The 23,521-nt window shown below is 39.1% G+C and overlaps 1 long non-coding RNA gene across 3 annotated transcripts; it reads right to left on the bottom strand.

Annotated features, from left to right (window-relative positions):
* Positions 1-1,951: 1,951 nt before the first annotated feature.
* LOC135311860 (uncharacterized) lies at positions 1,952-13,991 on the bottom strand. 3 transcript variants are annotated; one of them, XR_010371399.1, is made up of 4 exons: positions 13,875-13,991; positions 12,067-13,194; positions 10,028-10,364; positions 1,952-3,112 (listed from the first exon to the last, which is right to left on the bottom strand). It is a non-coding gene; the product is annotated as an uncharacterized LOC135311860 (long non-coding RNA). The 3 variants fall into 3 exon arrangements; XR_010371398.1 differs by having other exon boundaries at positions 9,895-10,364; XR_010371397.1 differs by lacking the exon at positions 1,952-3,112 and having other exon boundaries at positions 8,183-10,364.
* Positions 13,992-23,521: the final 9,530 nt, after the last annotated feature.

Consider the following 23,521-nt stretch of genomic DNA (forward strand, 5'->3'; position numbering starts at 1 on the left):
AAACCTGAGAACTTCAGTACAGGTGAGTACTCAGCACTGAGAAGACACTGCCCTCAGTACTTAAGGGAATCTAATGAGGAGCTTGAGAAATCACAAGGTCATCTGTTAGTTCAGACACAAATTTTCCTTTCAAATTAAGGTTAAAATGGCAGACTTTTCTCAGGACTTCATTGTGGGACACCTAGGTACACATGAGCAACTGAGAGCACTGAAAATACTTCACACAAGAACTAAGGATGTTTTTTAGTGTGTAATCTTTAGAAAACTGCTGCCTCCTTCTGCTTCTGTTTACACTTTGCCTACCAAAATCTCAGAGCCTTTATTTTGCAGTTTGCTGCACGATAGTCGATCTTTACCAGGAGAAGAGAAGAAATGCTTAGCCCTTTCCAACCTAACCCAGGGAGTATGTGGAGGTGTGAGATGTAGGCTTGACAGGCTGGACCTGCATTTAGATCCCACTTTTGCAGCAGGTATCACAACTGCCCAACTATTATATGTAAAAATGGCCTTTTTTGCTGCATTTTGACAAAGCAAGCTGTTTGCCAGAACCTAAGGGATGCCTTTCTAGGTATGTTTGGACTGTGACTCTCCTTCTCAGAGCAGTGAGTTAGACAACTAGAGTCTGGTAGATGAGAAAAACTTCAGCTACATCTTGGCTCTGGAGTTTCTCATCGGCTTTTCTGTTCAGTTTTCTGATTGCTATGAATCTTTCATAGGCTCCTAATGCTTTTGTGTATTATACTGAGGGAAGACAGATGGCATGGTTAGGATTGATAATACTACAATCAATCTGTTTTTTTTTTAAAGTTTGGCCAACGCCGATGTCTAACCTTAGATGAGATAGTGAGTGCCATGTATCTTGGCCAGATTCACTAACTATAGAAGATTCCATTGCAATTCGCTAATTTTTGCTACCAGATAATTAAAACTAACCAGGCCTAAAATACTCTTTCTCTGGCATTGTTGTTTCTGTATAGGAATATAAGTAACAGCAAGTTAAAAATTAACAGTATCATGTAGAAAAATGTCCTTAGATGTTTTTGAGACTTTTACTCTGAGTCTCCAAGCCTCCGCTGCAGACAGCTTCCACGACTGGGGCCCTCGAGGCCTCCTGGAAATGCACATTTGCAAGCAAACAGAACTCACACCTTAGTTCAGGAATATCATAAATATAAGAATTTTTTTTTCTTTGGAATCTGCCTTTCATAATTTTAATTTTCATATAATTTAGATAAATTTAGGCAACACAAAGCTAAGCTATATGGAAAACACAGCTGTAAAGAAATGCTTAAAAACAGACAACCAGACAACCAAACAACCGAACAACCACTGCAGGAGTCCATTGATAGTAAATAGTAAAGGACAAAAGATTTACTTATTTACTTACTTTCCCGTGGGGATGCAAGAGGTTCATGTGTACATCCATGATGAATAACCAATGGTTTTGAAACTGTCTGGTTGCCACAAATGAGTGTATATATTTATGAGTGTATAATGTATGAATAATTAAAAATGTACACAGTTACATTTTAAATCTCAAAGAAATTATAATTCAGGTTTTCATTATATTATTATACCATGCTGAAGCTAACAGTTTTCCAGTTTTCCATTACTCCCTGAAAAATATATAATAATGACTTAGTGTTCAGAACAAAAAATTGAAATATCTGAATTCGACCACAGAATTTCCGGAAACCGTATAACATCTGGGTGCTGAGTAAACTTGAGACCACCCAACCATCATTTGGCCATTAGTTCTGCAAGTAAAATCTCACTAGCTTCTGTAAGTCTGAAGTAGTACTTACTCTTTCAAAGCTCTTCTGGATGGTGAAAACCAGAAAATGAACATTTCATGGAGGTAAAATAGTAATTTTGAACTTCCCCTGATATTTATGTGGATAAGAAGCAAGGTTTCTTAAAAATAATGTATCAGGAATAGACAGGACTCTCATTTAACAAACAATATTTTATTTATGATCAACAAGGTTTCTCTTCTTAAAATGTGCCATGAATGGAGCTGACTGAGTAGCTTTGAGATAGTCTCAATTTTCTTTTCCTACCAGCAGCTTTCACTTAATGTAAAATCACTCTGTGGCTGATACTCAAATACTTTAAATATGTAATTTTCCCAAAACTGAAGTCGAGTTCTTTTGCTGTTTCTCTACTACAGATTGATTAGACTGAGTGTCAGAACTCAATTAAGACCATCTGATGATGGAGCTTGCCTGCAGAAAGTGAGTACATCAATAGCAACAGTAATATTTTGTTTCAGATGGAGAAAGTCTTTCTGTTGAGATTGCACATTTCTGTGTACTGGAATGATTTGGATAGAATTTCACCCCAAAAATCTGAACTTACATTTTCTATTTCTATGTGCTACAGGGCCTTCAACAAGTTTTTGTAGTGTTGTCAGGCTCTCCTAGGCTCTACTGTATTTTTTTAAATATGACCAGAGTGGAAGTTGATTTTGATGACTGCCTTATTCTTAGCTGGCTGATTTTGGCAAGGATTCCTGCATTTCCATGAAACAACACCACTGGCTTAAAATGAAAATATAGCCTTGAAATTGAAAGTGAACAATGAGTACGACACAATGCTTGAACACGAATATGCTCTGGTGCAGCCACAGAATGAAGCACTCTGTAGGAATCACCATTTTAAGCACAAGGGTGAAGACATGTCTGGATTTTTCATAATAACCATCACCAAAGCATCTAAGTGCATCCCAAGTGCATCCCCTATCAGCTTTATCAAATACTCTGTTCTTCCTTCCAGACCTGGTGAAGCTTCACTATTCTGGGCACTGATGTACTGATGCTGGAGAAGAAAGGGGCATCCCAACACCCTGCCAGCTCCTCCACTGCAAAGGGGATTTGTGGAATTGGACAGAGTTGGGGAATGTTCCATCCAGGCCTTGAATAACAGGGTACGGTGAAGTCAAACCGTGGCACAACACAGAATTGAAGAGGGATGTGGTGTGGACACGAGACATCCTCAGCTCCTCACTGACCCACCTTTGCTTCAGAGGCATTTCCAGTCTTCATGTCTGGTGCTCAGTTCATTGGAAGCACCATGTCTCCAGAAGCCAGAAGGATGAAAATGCTTGTGGAGCCTTAGAAAAAAATTAGAGAAAATGCCAATAACCAAACCAGTCACCTTCCCAGCCAGTCCTGTCACCACCTTATTCATTATAAAACATGCAAGATACTTGTACTTAAGGAGGAACATTCTGGTTTGATAAATAGAAACCTGAAATATTTGCAAAGGACTACTCTCAGGAATAAGTGTTGCAGGAGGAAGGCCTACAGTTCCAAAAATGCATCACTCCTTGAATGCTACAGTGTGTAGTACAACTTGACCAGGTTTATTTTCTAAATACGCAAGTGTATAAAGTTAATTTCTATTTTGCTCTGAAATTAAGCAAAATCAACCATATTTTTATATGCACTTCTTTATAAAGAATTACTGAGCCCCTAAAATGAAGATTTCTTGTAATTAGAAGAATGTGCTGGTTTTATGTGTCAAAAGTGCGTGAATTAAGAGTTTTTGACTGGACATGAAATCATTAATAAAGGATCATTCTTTTCACAGAACAAAAACGTTAACAGATCAAATTAAAAAAAATAACTACCCAACCCCTTTCTCTTCTACTCCTTTTCTTAAAGACATATTGCATCTTAATCAGTTAGGGTTGAATTTCTTGAGATTGACAGTATTACCGCTTTAGCAATTCTCCCATCATGAGGAGAAGTCTATGAAGTCTAGACCGAACTTTACAATGATACACAGTAAGTAAACAAAAACATAACTTAAAAATTAGAAGAAAATCAGACAGAAAACGTATACTTTTTGGCTGCTATTTCAGTATAGTATAGGCAATGTCCATGAGTACCCTAACTGAATATTTAACTTGTTTTTAACTTATTCTGTAGTGCCATAGAGTCTTTGGCTTTGATTTTGCAGTGGCATCCACCCGAGTAGATCCTTATGGAGTACCCTTCCTGAACGAGAGCTTAGATACTGTAAATCTATCCCAGTCATCCCTAAAGAGAAATTGGACTTTTCCACTGTCTGCACTCAAACCTCAGCACCTCCAGATGTAGCACGCATCACAGCCTTCACTTCAAAACAGCTGTCAAGAGTGTGTGCCAGACTTTCAACTGTCATGCCATACAGACAGGATCCCACACGACACACAAATGGCAAAATAGAATTAAATAATGGTACATGATATGAGAAGAAAAATGCAATAGAGTTACCAAATGGTAGCAGTCATGCTCACTGACTTTACAAAATTCAAAATTTCTCTGCTGGAGTGAGATTAATACTAGACAGTTCTAAAAATCATGGAGTGAAGATGTAGCTGCATTTGTTGAGAGAACAAAAATAGCTCTACTTGCCTAATGTATTTTGAGAAAGGTGTCCCAAAATTTACGTGGACTGATAACTTGTCTAAAATACCTGTAGTTATTATTTACTGTGTATATAAAGCTCTTCTGTTCATGAGTGATGAGGCATAGTGTATAACTAGCAGCCTTCACACTGTGGTGTAAAAAAACCCTCTGAAACTGCCTCCATATAGAATCCAGAATGATTTCATCAAATGCTAACACTTTTTCTAAATGAAAGTAGAATTTTAGTTAGTAGTACATTTGACGAGGCAGATTAAGCTGACAACTTTCATTAGTAAGACATACAACCATTGTAAAAATCTTCCAAACCAGAAGGTTAGTCTTAAGAAACTAGACACGGATGTTGGCAGGTTCAGCGATATTTTTTCAGCTTTATACAACAGTTCATCTGTGCCATTATAAATGACTTAGAAAGTAATATACTGAAATACATACTGATGGCCTGACACTAAAAGAGGCCAAAGAATAAGGAAAATTTAGATCGTCCCAATCAAGTGGTTTTATTTGTCAGATGCTTTGACACCAGAAGCAAACGACTTAAACTGAAACTCGGGTAAATATTAGGAATTAAGTTTTTCACTGGATTTTGAAATTAACACCATCCTAAAATGGCTATTCAAGATATATACTGTGAGAATTATTTTATTACAGATCTATATGGTGAAGCGTTTCATTTTCTGTAATAGCACTGTATGTTATTAGTTATACAGTATCGAATACATTGAGGAAGAGCTCTCTCAGAGGACCCTCTAGTCATTGCTTTTCTACAAGATCAAGTCAGGCCAGATGATCTAATAGTCCCTTGTGACAATAACGTTTATAAATCTATGAAAAAGTTTAATAAAATATAAGACCGAATATGATCTTGTATTTCTAAGTCTTTTGAGGTTGAACCTTCTCCCCCTCCCTTTTGTGTTTATCTCAAAGTAATTCAGCTATTTATTTCAGATTTTCTTGCATATTTAAGCACACTGGTTGCACTGGTTATCCACTTTTCCATTATACTTGAATTCAGTAACCTACCAGTCACAATTTCTACTATGGCTGTGGTTTAAGTATTTAAGCTTCTTATAATTATTTCCAAACTTAAATAGAATGTTCAAACCAAAGTATTGGATCACCAAACTTCATCAAAATAATATTTTAAATGAATACTATATAGGCTTTTCCCTACGTCCTCAGTGTACAACTTGCATGTTGTCTTAAAAACTTGTCCCTTGCTCTTAAGTAAGAATCCCATTAACTCCTCATTGGCATAATGCCCTGACAGGTTAGCTCTAAGTAATGAAATAATTTGATTATTATAGTATTTTAGGTAAGTCCTGCTAAACAATAAATGTAAATTGAGACACCACCACTTGTTATATTCTTTGTTCTGTACTGATGTAGCCTATCCTTTTATTCCTGCCAAAGAGTACTCATTTTCTTGTTCAGAGTGAGAACTTCCCATGTGCCAAATACCTACTATTTCTTGAGGGTCACCCAAGAAATATTTCACTGTTTCAATATTTCAGTTTTTATTGGGTATCACTCATGTTGGTCAAGGAACTCTGACCACATTTTCCTAATACGATGGCAAATTTTTATTATAGGCCATCTAAAACTAACATTCTAGTTGCAGGATGGGTTTGTCTTTTTATGTTTTTGAAAGACTTTAGTGACTATGTAAAGCTAATACAAAGTTTTGGTATTTGTTTTGCTTTTTAAATTACTTCAGGGAATATTCTGCAGTAATGAGAAAATTTGTATGTTCAGATGCTACTACTGAATATCAATGTAAGAATCTACATAAAGAGATGGACTAAATTAGTTTTCTTTTGCTTTGTATCCACTTAACAGCAACAGGAGGCACTCAAAGAAAATTGTACTTACTTGACTTTTGTATATCAGTTTCACAGACCCAAAGAATTATGTTTTGGTGAGCTGCCAAACCCGGGTTTGGTGCCAGCCTGAGCACTCTGGGTTTATCACCAGCTGACCTGCTGCTGCAATTCTAATGCCCAGTTTCTTGCTATACACTCACTTAAGAATAAGAATCCACAGTCACTGCGGCATATCCACATTTTCCAAGGTGTAATCCTCAGTTAAAATATGCCTGGAAAAGACTGTAGCCTACAAAGCACCCTAATATTCACCTGACTTTCTACCTGTGCTTACAATCTCCATGAGGTTTTGGAATCACTAACTTTTTATGGGCATCTGTATCTAAACTGACAGCATCCACTGTAGCCTGACACTATCCCAATTGGTTTCCAGCAGAATTCATGCCAGTGGGCACAGTCTGGATCTGATTTGGAGGATGGCGATGGAAATAGGGATTGTTAAAAACACCCCATTATCATATGGTCTGGTAGTTGGCTACAGTGCTGTTCTACAGACATGATTTAGTACAGATGTTTCATTTAAACTCTAGGTTTATAAAGGTACACATTTTTTTGGTTTACTCTGATTATAACCACAGTCTACTCCTCCCCAGTAATCAACTGCTAGAATTTGTCAAATGTTGTCATTTAATATGTGGGTCACTTCCAGTGCTGTGTTTGTTGCGTGGAATGCTCCACTTCCATAGAAACAGATGTTTTAACTTAACAGCAAAAAGAGCTAAACAAGTGCATGTGAAGGCGCTGTGCAAATAACGTGTTTCATTTCTGTTATTTATAGCTGTCCACAGCTATCATAATTTTTTTATTTGAAAATTATTAAATCAATTACAAGAAGTTTATTTGCAGATACTGCCAAGAATGATGCATGCTAGGCAACTGCTTCTGGGGAAAAGTGTCGTCTTCTGGGCCATTACAGAGGCATTTAAATTAAGTCAATGCATTTCTGAAACACTACAGTATGTCAGGGTCTATCCACTGAGCCTCAGAGCATATGCAGAAAAAAAATGACCCTTTTTAGATCTCCCAACCCTTCCGGCAGATATGCCAGGTGGCAAGGGTGGTGGAGCTAGTACTCACTTAAATCCTCAGCGTATTTGAAAAGGGCTAGACCAGCTGAGATGGTGGCTAGAAGGAAGACTCTATGGAGGGGGCTCTGGCTGGAAAAAGGTTGGGCTGAGAGGATGGGTTTGTTCCTTCTTTCAGTTTGATTTGACTGAAATACGTCCCACCTAAACTGGGAATTATGTTTGTATGTTTGTATGAAAAACTAGCAATAGTCTTACCTAGAACGCAAGGGAGAAGTATTTTTTTGAAACACAGAACTATTTACGCATACCGCAGTGAAGTAACAAATCAGCCATCTGTGAAACTCTTCGCTTGTTTAAATCCTACCTGACTAGTTTCAGGTCACTGTAGGAGCCACTGATTTTTATAATAAAAGCGATGCTTGAAAACAAGCCATACTGCATACTTTCCAAAGCACAGAGACAGCGTAATTCATAACAGTGCTGTAATATTCCACATCCAGGGGAAGATCACATAAGGGGGGAGCTGCGTGCAGCCAAGGTAAGGGCTGCTAGCTGATGTTGCCTAACATCATTTCCCAAACAAATCCTGTAATTTCTACACTTGAACCATGGGCAAGGCTGAAAAGTACAAACCAGGTAATTCAAAAAGTTCACATGTTCCCCTTCACGGCTCACCCAAACGCCCTGGATGTGTACTCCACCCACCTATACTGGGGTTTCTGTGCAGAAGACAGAGCCAGGCCAGATGAGAGAAATATCTATGTTTGGAAAGCCTCTGCAAATGTGGGACAAAAGAGCAGTAAACAAATCAAATGGGATGCCAGACCGAATGTGTTCCACATTTACAAAAATAACAAAGTTGAGTCAGGAAGCAAGGTTTATGTGTCTTCTCCTCGTACAATCCTTCCCAAGGTACTTTCTTTCAATCCCCCCAAAATTAAACCCAGCACAGACAGCAGCAATATTTGTGAGTACGCAGCATAGACCAAGCACATTGCAAAGCCACTGACAGCTGCACGTGGCTTGGCACAAAACACAGCTCGAAGTGGTGAGCAGGGGTTTCCTCCCACAGTCCTCCTCCACGCCCAGGCATGCTCTGAGGGACACAGACGTGCCACTGCACGGCACTGCTGGAAACAAGCGTGAGCACCTCAGCTGCCATTCGCAGTGGACCCAAGCTCAGGAGCCTGGCTGGCAACGTCTTCCCACAAAACTCTCAAATCTCTGCCCCCGCCTATGAATTCCTGCGTGGGAACATCTCCAGATCATTTCTTTAGCCATGAGAAGGACCTAGGGAAGCATGCCTCTGCTCATGTCGGTTCTTGAAAGTCTCTTCAAACATCTTTTTGAGGAACTTGTGAAACCAGGGGAACCAGTGTACCTCTCCTAAACTGGTTACAGAGCATCTGGTAACTCCACAGTTTGCTGTCCAGTACTAGTACTACTATACTACAGCAACAGGAAGCAAGATGCAACTGAAAAGCATACAGGCAGTATGGGATAGAACTGTTGTTCAACATCAGATTTACATTAAACGTTAACTGTAAAGAATATAAATTACTGAAATGTTTGTCCAAAGTTTCTAATTAATTTTTCTATGAAAATCTTGATGTGACAAAAAAAATCACCCAGGGCTGCTCATTAAAAGTGTGCTTTAGCACATCTTTAATGAGAGATGGGAATTTTTGAAAGTTGAGAAATCTGGAAGGCTTTTACAGCTCTTTTCACTGTCTTTAAATTGTATATTTAATATCTTCACATAGGAAGTGAGCACAGTCAAACCCAACCCTGCAATAAAGAAAAATAATGTCAGCTGATATTTTAAAATCCTACTCTTTACACAAAAATAAGTAAGTCATCATGGTTGTTTGGCAGCAGATCAATATGAAGTTATCTTGCATTAATGTATTATATATTAAGGGGTATGGGTATATTATTTATTCAGTTAACTCAGCCCTTTCCCGGACTGCAAGTTTTCTACAAAGCAAGTGCTATAAAACTGTTTTGAACTGATTTTTGTCTTAAGATTAAAAAGTCAATTTATGGTACAATTTACATGAATGAGGGAAGTTATTTAATACTTGAAATTTAGAATTTTGTTGTCCACCTGAGTCACCTATCATTATTTTTAGTCTTTGTTGGATAACTTAACCTTTATATAGTGGGCAGAAGGGCCTCATCGATTTACTGGGACTTTCATTCAGTTAGAAGTCTGGTTAAAGAAGGAAGATGTATTAAGCTAGCACCAGATAAGCAGATTTAAGGATTACTAGGGCATTACATATTTTTCTTGCTTTCTTAACTAATAAAATCATTATTTTTTGTATATATATGGTCTTAATATTTAATATATGCCCTCTTCCTGAACAAATTAGCCAAAAAACCATATTGCAATAAACCCCAACTGATTTAGTAGAGCTCAAAATCCAGAATGCTTTTTCTGAAGGATTGCCTGTGCATTATAGTCACATATATCTTTCTTCCCTTGATATTTTTATTTGCCATTGAGTTAAAGTCTGCAACAAAGGTCTGAGGATCCAACTTTAAATATCAATGAGAAAAAAGTCTTACTCTGCGACGTTAGGTGTGGCCTCTTCCTGCTTTTCTTTCTATTACACCTATTTTCTGTTCACTAGCTAATCCTCAGGACAAACCTAAAAAGCAAGGGAGAAGTCATAGCACACTTGCAGCTTGCCTTCTGTACCTGCCACCATAGCCATGTGTCTTCTACCAAGCATTGCCATGATCATCAACTCTTCTATTTGCTGCAAAAAGTAATGGAATAAAGTATTCTGCAGAAATCCTGGCCTTTTCAGGCATTCCTGTGCTGAATATCCAGGGGTTCAAGGGAGCCTCTTGCGATGCCTGCCTTTTTCATGGGATTCCTTTCATACCTCTGACGTGTGCCCATGCCTTCAGGGTGCAGGTCTTTGCTCACTTCTTTTCTTGACTTTTTTATCATTTTATCTAGATTTATATCCTTTTTCTGAATTCCATAAATGTAATAAGCTGTGCATTGCAAGCTCCAGTATGTTCTTGATCTGAAAGACAACCAGGCAAAAAGAGACCTGGTATGAAAAGCATTTTGACAAGGCAAAACTATCCTGTGACAGTAACTTAACACCTTTGTATAAAACTGAGTTTATCTGTCACCCCTACCGTTTCTATTCAGTTGGTTTCTATTTTTTGTCTTCTTCAGTTACCACCACTCACGCTGTTATTTTGCAGGAAAGAGTTAGATACAGGAATAAAAATGATCTGTGCATATGTGTCTGTCATCTCAGCAAAACCCTCCTCCCACTTGCAGCATGTGCTTGCACACAACACATGGATGAGGAAACTCATCTCCTCTGGCGAGCACTGGACCACGTCCCTGGGAGGGGAAGCAGCCAGCCACGCGTGGGAGGTACCACCGGCAAAAAGTACCAGCTGAAACCCAGCGGCTGCCGGCTTTGACTCACGTCTGCTGCTACTGCGCACCTTGCACAGCCCCGCTCCCAGAGCACCACCTGGCAAGTACTGACATAAAAAATGTTTAAAACTAACACACGTGACCGATGGATGAATCAACTTGCTTTTCCTCCATTACTATATTTAACACACGTTCACTGAATTGCAAGATTCAAGACTCCAGGCACCTCCTTGAGCCCTCTTCACCCACCCCAACCACATATAGCTCTCAAAAATATATAATTACTGTCACTGGGACAGTGCTGCAACCCATATGTAGATAAGTTTATATGCTAAAAACTTCAGTTCGTTAAAATCAATGGAAGATCTAAAAAAAAGTTTAAAAAAAATGCAGGACAGAGTAAAGTCAGGTGAAGTCCTGGATGAAAGATCTTCGAAATCTGAGTTTTGTTTTCTTCAGGCGTTTTACCTTCCCTAGGTAAAGGTTTTGTGTTCTGGGAAAACGCATTTGTCCTAGTGCTGCGTGCTGAGCCCTGCCAGCCCGAGCACTGCAGCCCCCTGTAGCGATTCTCCTAAAACCCAAATCCTCACTTGATCTGCTGCACTGTCAAGTAAGTCTGGTAGTGCTGCGGTTGCTTTGGTGGGAAGATCAAGCAGTTAATTCACAAGAGGTAAATTAACATTTTCTAAAATACCTAAAAAGACTGAGGAAAAAGAAATTTTTTTCAATTTCTATTTAGAATTTCAGAAATGATCTTGTCTATTAAAACGCACATGGAGCTAAATGCTGGTTCATTGAAATTGGCATATCTGGGAAAAACCTCAACTGGACAAAAAAATCCACAAAACCAGTATTTCAAAACCAATTGCTTTCATGTTAGAAAGCTGTCATTTAGAGGGTTTCAGGGTAGTACTTTGTGATGTTATATTTGGTATTTTATTTTACATTATTTTATTATGCCTTGTTAAAAGCAGAAGAGTTGCTTTACATTTTCAGAATCCTTAAAGATAATATAACTAATCTCATGTATAATTTTCACTGAAACATCTTTTATTTCCTTCCTAAGCCAAAAGGCCTTGTGATTGATAATGAAAAAGCAGGGCACATGGCATGTGCATAATATACATTACCGTCACTATACCTGAATAAAGCAAAAGTAAAAATTATACAAAATTAATATAGTACACTGCAAAAAATATTTTTAAAATGTACATTAAATTTTACAACACTTTCAATATACTTTGCATCAAAATAAAATTTAAAGGAAATATTTCAATATAATCTAAAGCAACATTTTAATAAAAAATATTTTGTGAAAAATTTCTACTCACTTCTATAAGGAGTAATCAGGAAATAAGCTTAACTATTAATTCAAGAATTAGGAGATACAAACATCCACTTCTCTTTTATTATTTATCTGGGAATATGAATTCCTGTAAATTGATGTTATTCACTTTTACTTCCTGTAAAATAGTATCAAATGATAAAATATATAAAAATCAAAAATATTATAAGATGAAACTGAGGGAAATATCTCAACTTAATACAACCGTTTTCCTAAACCTAAATCTGGAATTTCTGGGGTTTATAAGAGATACAGAAACATGGATAATTTTTATTATATTTCTTCTGGAAAACTCATTTTACCTGTTTGGGGTACAATGACAAGCTCAAAATTCCACGGGATGCCAAAATGCCAGTTTCCACTGCCAGAAAATTAAAGCTCTAACTTTCGTTTGATGGATCTTTGGTTTCCGCCCCACTGAGGAACTGAAACCTCAGCGCGATTACTCATCTCCCTGTCTCGTTTTACAGAGGTGCAATGAAACATTGATTTCTTTATGCATTTTCACTTAGGACGCTAGCGTTCAGGTATTAACCTGATCCTTGTTTTCACTTCCATGGCTGCAGAGAAACATTTTATCCTTTTAAAGGAGTGGACTAAATGCTTCTCTCACACTTTTTTGTTCTGGTCTCTTGTGATTACATCTGTAATCTTTTCATCTCCCACATAGTCTTCCCAGCACATCACAATGCAGGAGATGGCACATTCTGGCTGGACTATGCAGCTGCAGCCCACAAAGCCCCTCAAAATGCTTTTGAGCAACAGCCACCATGTGAGACATGAACAGCAATAGGTATGAACTTCTCTGCAGCTATAATGCAGGCAATATTTGAAATTACATTCAGAACTCCAATTTACAGGCAGCTCACACAGTGAGTACATGCTTCACGCAGGCTCTGCTCAGGGTTTTCCACAGAAAGTACCTCCAGCCATATTATCCATCCAAGATGCATCATCGCAGTTCCCCCCAACAAAATCAGAACTGCAGCTGAGCTCTCATATGTATTGTCTCCTCTATGGAAAATCCATTCTGGTCACATTCTCCTTGTGATGTTGACAACAGGGCTGGGTTGTCCAGCAGCAGGAGGAATTGTCTGGGCCGTGGTCAGTCAGACTGCAAAAATCAAGCAAAAAGCAAACTCCTTCTTGCACCCAGAGTTAAAATGCTATGTCCAGGAACGCAAATATTTTCCCACCCTGTTTTATTTATAGGGCCACAAAAATGATCAGGGGGCTGGAGCCCCTCCCCTACGAGGACACGCTGAGAGAGTTGGGGTTGTTCAGCCTGGAGAAGAGAAGGCTCCAGGGAGACCTTATTGAGGCCTTCCAGTACTTAAAGGGCGACTGTAGGAAGGATGGGGGCAACCCCTTTAGCAAGGCCTGTTGTGACAGGACAAAGGGTAATGGTTTTAAACTGAAAAAGGGTAGATTTAGACTGGATATAAGGAAAAAAAATTTTACAGTGAGGGTGGTGAAACACTGGCACATGTTGCCCAGAGAAGTGGTAGATGCCCCATCCCTGGAAACATTCAAAATCATGTTGGACGGGGCTCTGAGCAACCTGATCTAGTTGAAGATGTCCCTGCTCACTGCAGGGGCGTTGGACTAGATGGCCTCTAAAGGTCCCTTCTAACCCAAGCCATTCTATGATTCTATGATTTATCTCTAGTACACTAGTATCAATAAGTTTCTGTTTCCTGTTAGAAGTCAGTTCCCTGAATACCCAGTTCCTATCCTATAGGTCTGCTCCTATATGCTCTGCTTTCCCTCCCTGAGAACAAAATATATCTGTACCAGGAGCCTCCATGTTCTCTAAGCCTCCTTTGCAACTGCTGTCTGTGTTTGCCGACATTGCCTAGCATGTGGTCTCCTCATGAAGAAATGCATGTTCGTCTCCTGTTTGACAACTCCAAGCATAAAATTAATGAAACTGAAAATGTGATAGCACTCAATTTTTCCGACTCTATTTTCTAGTTGTCCATTCATACCTTAATTCAATTCTAATTAAAATCTTGCAAAGTTTTCAGACAATCTTATTTCCTTGGGAAATGTTTTTACTTAGCAATAATGCCAATTTAAAACTAATTTCCTGAAATGTCTTACATTTCAAATCCAAAAGAATAATTTCAATGAAAATAAGTGGTTTACTGTTTTAGGAACTTATGAACCCATGTTGATAAACAAAGGATTCAATAAAAATGAATGAAAACTGAAAAGATATGAAGTGCTCATGGGTGCAACATAACTTTGCTTCCCAAACCATCATCCTGAAGTAAAGCCAAAAGGAACCCAGTAGGATTCTCCTAAGCTCAATAAGCTTTAGATTGGATCAAATTAGGTATGAGTCAGAAGTTCTCCATGCTCACTCCAGAGCTGATTTCTACTCTCCATTTTCCCAGGATGAAAAAATGATTTATCTTTACAGACTCACAGAACATCTACTGGAATCAAGCCTTCAGAGGGTGAGGAGACAGCACGTCTGCAAGGCAACAGCGTCCCAGTGCACCCGTCAACAGTACAGGGAAGGGAGAGCCAGGGAAATGTCTCCTGCTATGAAAACAGAAACACTACAATCTCACTTTGCTTGTTATGGAAGCAAGGCCACCGTCTTTCCTACCTTTGAAAAATAAGAAGATGAATCATAAATGTTATTATTTGTTCTGATAGTTATAATATTCTCTAAACCTGAAATTTGGGCTGATCAGGCATTCTGGCTTCACAATTTTTCTTAATTTCTATGCAAAAATGAATTACACACGTGCACTTGGAGTAACCAGAATTATCCCGCTGTGTGGCTGCAGGCAAAGGCAATTTCCAACAAGTCAGTTCCAATGTCTGACTCTTACTTTTACCTGTAGTTGATCTATCAGCTGGTGGTCCCAGCACAGATCCATGGGTTTTGCTTGCTTTGGTAGTTCATCACATGCAGAACCCAGTTAAATTCCAGTTAATGCAGGTTCAGACCTCCTTTGGAGAAGTCAGCCAGGGAAAGCTGTATTTCCTGCCAGCGGGGCACTGCCCGCTCGGCACTGCGTTTAATGGCCTTTTGTAAAATTCAGTAGCTGTCTCAAGAGTTCAGAAGAGAAATATGAGGCTTTCATTTAACAAAGTAATTTGATTACTTAGAAATCAATCCCTTGCTAGGATTTGATAACTGCAGCAAAATTTCCTACGAAATTTGACAGAAACTCTACCTAAATCAATCTAAAAGCTTGTGTTTAAGCACTTTGTTAAATGAAGACTTAAGCAGAGGAAGACAGTGTCTGTGTGCTCTTCTTTGGGAACACTTCAAATTAGGTTTGCATACTGTTTCCTAAATCAGAACTATCATCTGCAGAAAAAGAGAAACTATGGAAATTTCTCATGCTGGAAACTGTTTCCAAGCCATATTTTTCTTGAACAAGACTCTAAAGTTGTATATTACAACTAAAGTTGAGTTTAAATATTTTTGGTCTTAAGGAGTCTAAATGTTGCCAGTGTGCTTAGCAAACTAATACTGGAATGCTTGTAATCTCCAATTTGTTTACTGCAAGTGTGTTTTCTGAAAATTTTGCTTTTGCTTCTTACATATTGGCATCCGTAGCTTCTTTTTTTCTTTTTAAAATTTTTATTATTAACTATATGTATGCAGGAAAAATCCTTGTATGTTTAGAAGCTCTAGCTCTTCTTTAAGTTGTCATCGTTTTTGTGGAATAGGGTTATTTTAAGAATAGGAGTTAATATAAAAGCATCAGGCTTGTGTCTCTTTCCCTCTTCTGCTGCTAACTCTGCATCTAAATCACCGCTGTCCTGCACAGCTTGGAATGTTTACAAGATATAACGCGGATTTTCCTTATGGCATGCAGAGTCAGCCCAAGAATTGGGATTTAATGCTGTGCATAGATTTTATGCAGGGATGGACAAATTTCACCAGAAGTAAAAGACAAGGGCAAACCCAATTACCCGTGTAACCCTGCGTATGCTGCCGGCTTGTCTCAGTTCAGCAGATGAAAGCACATGTATTTAGATGAACACCTGCAGTTTAGTGGTGGTTAAAAAATTTGTAAAATGTGCCAACTGTGTAACACTTCATTTGTTCATTTTTTCATTCAAGCTAAAATTACACTGTTTTGTTCTGTAACACACTGCCGATGGAAAGGCTGTGTTCTCAGTGAGACATTGTATTTCCCAGCGAGCCCTTACATCCAACAAGACTTTTTTGTGATCTAAACACAAAATATTCATTTCCTTGGAGAGCCAGAGGCGATCATACTTGGGTCCAGCCTTCCGAGGTGCAGTTCAGCAGTGCTTCCCTCAGTCTTGCCATGAAGGAGCTTTGCATGCAAAGACCAAGACACCACAAGATGCTAAACCACCACCAGCTTGCTCTCAGCGGAGAGCAGCTTGCAGCAAGTGCTGCTGGAAAGCTGATCACACCTCCTTTTAAGCATGGTGCATAATAATGTTGTTTTTCATAAAATTATGAACTATTAAATCTGCGTGACATATAGATGAGAGAAGAAATGTTCACAGGCCCACTGTAATTTATGAACATGTGGTGCACAGATGTTACGTGCGATTTTTCTTCCCTTTAGTTTTGAAAATTTGGATTACATTTTCTCTCCTTCTCTCATGTTCAAACTCTGTACTTGATGCTTTATTAGATGTCTCAGCAGGGTAAATGGATGATTAATAATTGCCGATGACAGAAATTTGTTTTCTATAAACTGTGGCGTGAAAGATAAATGTGATGGGAACGGTCCTACCTATGTATGTATGCTTATGACAGCTAAGCCTTAAAGAAGGCTGGCTGTGTCAGGGTTACCCGTGATTTATGGGAATGTCACCACTGTCCCTAGATATGGAAAAGCTCTTGCAATTTCTCTTATTGTAATCATCACTTTTTCTTTAGATACCGGGGGGTGGGGGTGGGGGGGATGGATATGGATGGATGTGTGGAATCCCCCCAAAAAAAGAAAAGAGAAGGAAGGAAAGAAAGAAACAAAAAGTTAACTTCTTTGGGGTCAGGAAATGTTGCATAAAACCCTCAAGTCCTGATACCAGGACCATTAGTGCTTTTTTTCAGAGTAGTACACGCTATGTGCTGCCATCTGTTCAAAAAACGTGTAGATGTGGCACTTCAGGACATGGTTTAGGAGGCATGGTGGTGTTAGGTTGATGGTTGGACTTGATGATCTTGGAGGTCTTTTCGAACCTTAATGATTCTATGATCTCTCAATTAACCCATGAGAACAAACTGTCAAAAGGAGACCATGGTTTACGTGTGCCAGGACCCAGGGCTGAACTAGCCGTTCACTGCAGACTCTAGTCCCCACTTCACTGTTGTATTGTGAGGAAAATCAAACAGATGGTTCTGAATCCCTCCTGAGCAGAGATGAGCCACGCTGTCCTGATCTGGATCCTGCAGAGCTATATACCAAGGTAAGGTTTTACTTTGAGACCATTTCTTTTCTAATGAGAAGTGGCTGGCCACAGCAAGTTAAAACCAATTTCCAGTCCTGTGCATTCAAGGAAGAGATTTTAATGGATCAGGTAGGTCGATTGACAGGAATAACTCACAGCAGTGGGCAAGCTGAAAGCCTTCCCTCATTGTGAAGCCTACCATATTCTAAAATAGAAAATCCTCATTTGCAGAAATACATCACTTCTGTTTCTTCAGGTCATATTTGCTGGATAGATGCAAAAAACCCCAACAATTTTCTTAGTAGTTTTTTCTAATTTCTTTAGGTCTTCTAAAATCTTACATAACTGTTGCCATTGTGGTATTCATTTGTTTCTAATATCAACTATTGATAACTGCAGAACCCTGAACAGAATAGGAAATCCTATACGCAACAAAGTATACCAGACAGGAACAGAGGTGAAGAAGAATGGTTGAAACATAACTATAACAGTTGAACAAAGGAAATTTGCCTTACAAATATATAACAATTTATTTCATAACTATAGTAGTACTATGTGTGCTAAACAAATTACAATCTATTACTCATTATTCTAAAATAGAGGTCCTTTTCAATGTGTGAGCAACTACTGATAATACCTTTCTCACTCAAAACTTCTGTTCTGCAAAAAAAGAAATGTTCTGGAAACTTTCATTTCTCCTGAAGTTAAATAGTTTAAAATCTACTACAAATTTCTCAGACTCTTACTGTTACAGTGCCATCCCCATTTGGGTCTGTAGGAGGACAGAAACTCTCTGCTTTTCTGCATCTTTCTTCTCATCTCCATAAAAGTTTCATGATTTAAATTGGTATGTAGAAAGAGAATGACTCCTTCACACATCTGGTAATTAGTCCGGGCTATGTACTGATACAACAGATTATCTGCCTAAGAACCACGGTTGAACTACGTTTCTATAAATTATTCTTCCTAACTAGTAATTATGCATATTGATAGAAACCTCATCTGATTTTTGTTTCATGAGATTATGCAGCATGATGAAAGGTTTTTTTAAAAAGGATAGGAAGCCCACTTTCTGGTTGCGAAGGAACTATCACATTAAGGTTTGGCCCTTCCACTGTTTCTTTGAGTCCCAAGCCCATGTATACCTGAAAACCTAAAGCAAGACTGACTGAGAGCACGGTTCATTTGAAGAGACAGGCAGCGACCGTATGCTGCGAGAGGTTCAAACACTCTGCACCAACGTACTGGCCTCCTCCTTCTCCAAGACTTCTGAAAAAATAGCAAATTTATTTTCTCCTATCTGCTGCTTTGATCTGAGCTGCTGGCAAGGCACTCCTCCGCAACAATATGAATTACCGAAATCAATAGAAAACTCCCCTTAATTTTAATTGGGTTTGGAACAGCTTATTTTGAACATTACTGAATTAGCTTTGATTCAGATGGCAACTTAACTGTGGACAGAAGAGATGGAAAAGTTAGCAAAAAGGGAACCTGCGCCAAATGTTCCCATGAACCGTCAGAACTGGTTTTGTTACAAAACCTGACTCCATTGTGCCGAAGTGAAACGACAGCTAATTGCTTCAGCAGACAGACAAGCCTGCGGTACAGCGGCACTCACACGGCGGCTCCGTGGCTGGCAGGAGGCATTTCAGGGACACCCAAAACTGCTGGTTCCCGGTAGGAACTCTGAGAAAAACTAGTAGGGAAATCTTCTAGGCTGAAAAAGGGATATAAAGCTCTTTTAACCTGATCTCAGTTGCTGCTGAGGGCTTGGAGAAGCCCTGACACCCTGACAGCATGTCACTGCTCAGGCTGCAGAGAGGGTCCTGGCACTTCCCACCAGCTGCGGCAGCTCCTTCGCAGCCTCTCTCAATGTTTGTAAACTCCTTCTCACACAAGGATGTGTGATAGACACCATTGTGATCTCAGTTTTGAGTCAGGGTCTCCAGAGCTGCTGCCACAGTTACTTTCAGCACAGTTAAAGTCAGGCAATTTTCTTCAGCTCTGCCTAGAGCAGACCGTCTTTCATCTCTGCCCTCCCCTTGGCACAAAGAGGGATCGAGAGAGGATTACACAGGGGGCTAGAACAAGCTCCCTTAGATAAAAAAGACAATTTCTTACAGGTGGGAACAAGTATGTTTTAATTCAGAGATGTTTCCCTCCAGAGCAAAGCTCTCATTTAACAGCCCGATGCAGAATGTGCCTCTGTGCGTTTCCACGCCAAAGGAGGGGAGCGGCCTGACCCGACCCGACAGTCCTCCAGCAGTTTCCTGATGCTGGAGCGCATGTCTTTCGGGTTTAACAGCGGGGGTAGAGGAACCAAACCTTTCAAGTTTCTCCAGCTTCCAAAAAAATGCTTGAACTGGCACATTCTCAGACATACAGAATAGTAACCTCCTACTGCCCCAGACCACTGAGCAGACCTTAACTTATTTTAAGATTATCAGTAGTTTTCAAGCCAGTGAAAAACAAGTGAGACAGCTGCCCCTGTATTTTGGCTGCTCTTAAATTTGCATGCTGTCCACAAGGCTGAGATGTATGTTCACATTATTTCTAGGTCAATGGGTTGAAGGCAATGAAAAAGTAGATTGGATAGGTTTGGAGTCTTACCACCCATTGTGGCTCCTGTGATGGTCCTGAAATCACTTACTACCTCTGAATTGCATTATCTTATAGCCCAGTCATAGCCATTATTTTATATTCAATAGTCTTAGAGTCTATCTTATAGTCTAGCTCTATAGGACAAGGATAACTGGAGAAATGTACTGGAAGGAATTCAGGCCATCACGGATGTCCAAGTCAGCCATGCAATGTACAACACAGATGTGCACAGGAATATGTTTCTGCTGTTCTGCTGTTATTGCTGTAAAACCCATCTCCAAGAGCTGACTGACTCTGGAAATGTGCACATTTACTACACAGAATAACAACGTTCCAGTATTACAAGTATTGACAATTTGCCCAAAATCAAATCTACTTTTCTTTTCTGGTTTTCTCTCTATACCATCACTGAGACAGTGTATCTCTCCCAGGTGGATCAAGACGATGGATAGTGCAGTTTTTTCCACAGAAGCTTGCAGATAGAGGGACAAAGATGATTAGCATAAAGCTATAACAGATGTAAGAGTTCCTCTGCTTCACACCTATTTTTTGTCATTTATTAAGCTACTGATTGAACAGTTTTACAAAGTTCTTTTTTCCTCAATAAGGAGCTTAATAATAAACACTAATTAATGAACAGTAATCCAAAAAGAGAGCAATGAATTATTCCAGATATTTCTGAAATCTCACAGTTCCCACCAATAATGTAGAAGCAACCATAAGGAGGAAAGATGTAAGGAAAGAGTAGTTAGAAGCATTGTGGCTGTTAGTATTCCTTCTGAGTCTGGCGTACAGCACCGCTGCAGAGAGAAGACCTGACTAGCTGGAACGCTCACACTGATGCAAAATAACCTGTGCCCTTATATTCTCTATCCTGGACTGAGATGTACAGGAGGATCTGAGGTAGTACCACATCTAGGTACCAGTCTCACTCACAGCTGCTGCCTTTGGTCACCTCCAGAATCCTCAGGTCAGCTGCAAACCACGAGGCATGAAAGAAAAGAGAGCGTGTGTTTTATAACTGCTAAGAAGTTGAGCACTTACTAACTTATATGGAAGGATTCATGCATAAATTTCCAATATTCTTGCCTAGTCTGTTACATTTCAAATGTGCTGCCCTGTGCTAATGAGAAGGGCAAATGGGACGAGATTTCTCCTTTCCCCAGTTGATCTGAGCTAAGCACAAAAATGAGGCTCTAAAAAGTCTAACTGGTTCCAGCTGGAGCCTACGGAGCCTACGAAGGACTAGTTCCCCTTAGTCAGATTAGGGGAATGTAAATTCTTCTTATGTCATGACAGTGACAAGCACTCAAAGCCTCTACCATTGGGAAAACTTGTGGAGGGCAATATAAGAGCATGTAACAGAGAATAGAGAAATTCTCTGAGGGGGACAAAAATAATCCACACAAGAGACTGTAATTAGCTAGAGGTACACATGCGTGGACTTCACTGGGAAAGTATAGAGAATCACATCCCATGAGTTATTAAAAAGTGGACTGGGCAAAGTAATGCAAAATATGCTGTATTGAACAATCTCTCATTAGGAGCAGGAAGGACACGGTGAAGTATCAAGTCATTTTTCTAATTATGCACGTCTTTTATTGCTTTTGAAAATAACCTGGCTTGCCAGACAGGTCTTTGCTGTGGGACAGAAGAGCCTCACATTTGTAGTAATAGTCCACAAAGAATGCGTTAATGGGGGACACTTTGTAAAATGCATCTTTGACAACACTTTGCAGGTTGAAATGTGTTGCTTTTTATTTTATCTTTCACAAGTACGTACAAATCCAAATTGTAACTTTTAATGGCAGGCACGCTGTGCATAACTGAAGCAGTTTCTTGTAAATATGTGAACGTATTTAAACAAATGATCTAAGGCAGACTTACCACAGTGAATGACAAAAATGAAAATCAATATAATCCTGAGTTAAACCGGTGTGTGCTCTTGCAATATACACCTACTGGGACTTAGTTTAAAAGTCTTTTGAAATATTTCTTTCTCTAATATTTATTTAAATGGAAACTTTCCCAGCTGTTGATGGCAGATATCATATGCTTATAGTGATAACAAAAATGGCAAATTTTATGTTCCTGTGGAATATCTCATTTTAGCTTTTTGCAAAGAAACACCATATTGTAAAGCTAAACTGGAAGCCTGTCAGTGACACAAAAATATGGAAGAAATTTAATTGTTTCCATAATTCCTTATTTGAGTTAAATAAATTTAGTCAGACATGTTAGCCCTAAAAACCTGAAAAAGCTGCAGATGTTATACAGTTAAACTGTTTGTGGGTCTCTTGACAGCAGATCTTATTAAATGTGAGTCGATAGGGTTTATGCAAACATACAAGATACATAATAGTAGGATCTTTTAATTTAACTCTGAAAACAGCTTCCAAAAATCATCTGTAAATATTTAAGCAGGGACAAAAGGTACTGTCTTTTACAGATCTATATACAGCATTTCATTAAAAACAAAACCAATAACTGAGTACATTCAATTATAATATAATGCTGGCAATGACTTCTGCTCCATCCAATATTTTCTTACAATGTCTGTTACTTTCTCCCATTTTGTGATTGTCCTGAATTTCTCCTCTTATTTTATCAAAACCAGGCCTCAATCAGTTTGGTTTATTTCTTTGTTCAGACCAAGGAAGAAAAAGTAGTATAATTCCCAGTAAATCTTGGAATACACTTCCTTTTGTACTAGCATGTATTTTCTTTTTCTAAAAATACAACACTTATCCATCATTAAAGCTTGTTGTAAAATAGAAACTGAACTGGCAACACTGAGTAAAAGCATATATCCAAACCAATTCCTTTACATCTGCTTTTATTTCTTGGACTTCTTCAACCTTGCTCAGGTTTCAGCTCCATGTACCAAGTAAGCAAGAATTTTGCAAGGGATAAAACTATCAACCTGCAGGAGTAGAAAGAGTTCATTGGGAAGGCTCTGAAGGTACTGTCTGAGAGGTCAACACGGATATGATGAGGTTCTCCCTGAGCGTGCTGTCTTGCGAGGCGTCCTAGCACAATGTGTACATGAAGCCATTGTGTAAAGACAGTTACAGATAGTTTACTTTCACAGTTATTATTTGACTAGGATTGCCAACTAGTAGCTAGTCTATTACTAAGAGTGTCACAGTATCACAGTGACATGAAGACTCAACGTCTATACCTTTAATGTCTGGGTGAACTCTTCTTATGCGTCCGAGGAAAGAGGTATCTTTAGAAAGGAGGTAAAATTGAACAAAAGTATGACCCGATAACCTGAACCCATGAGAAGGAGGTGTGCTGGCTTTAGAGGTGACGGTGACTGGCCTTCGTACACACGGCTGGCTGGAGAAAGGCAGCTGAACGACAGGCCCGAGTTTGTCACAGGCACAGCAGTCCCATGGCACCGGACAAGACAAGAGGAGTGACCATGCCTGGCA

Source organism: Phalacrocorax carbo, chromosome 2 (assembly GCF_963921805.1).
Source record: "Phalacrocorax carbo chromosome 2, bPhaCar2.1, whole genome shotgun sequence".
Taxonomy (NCBI): Eukaryota; Metazoa; Chordata; class Aves; order Suliformes; family Phalacrocoracidae; genus Phalacrocorax; species Phalacrocorax carbo.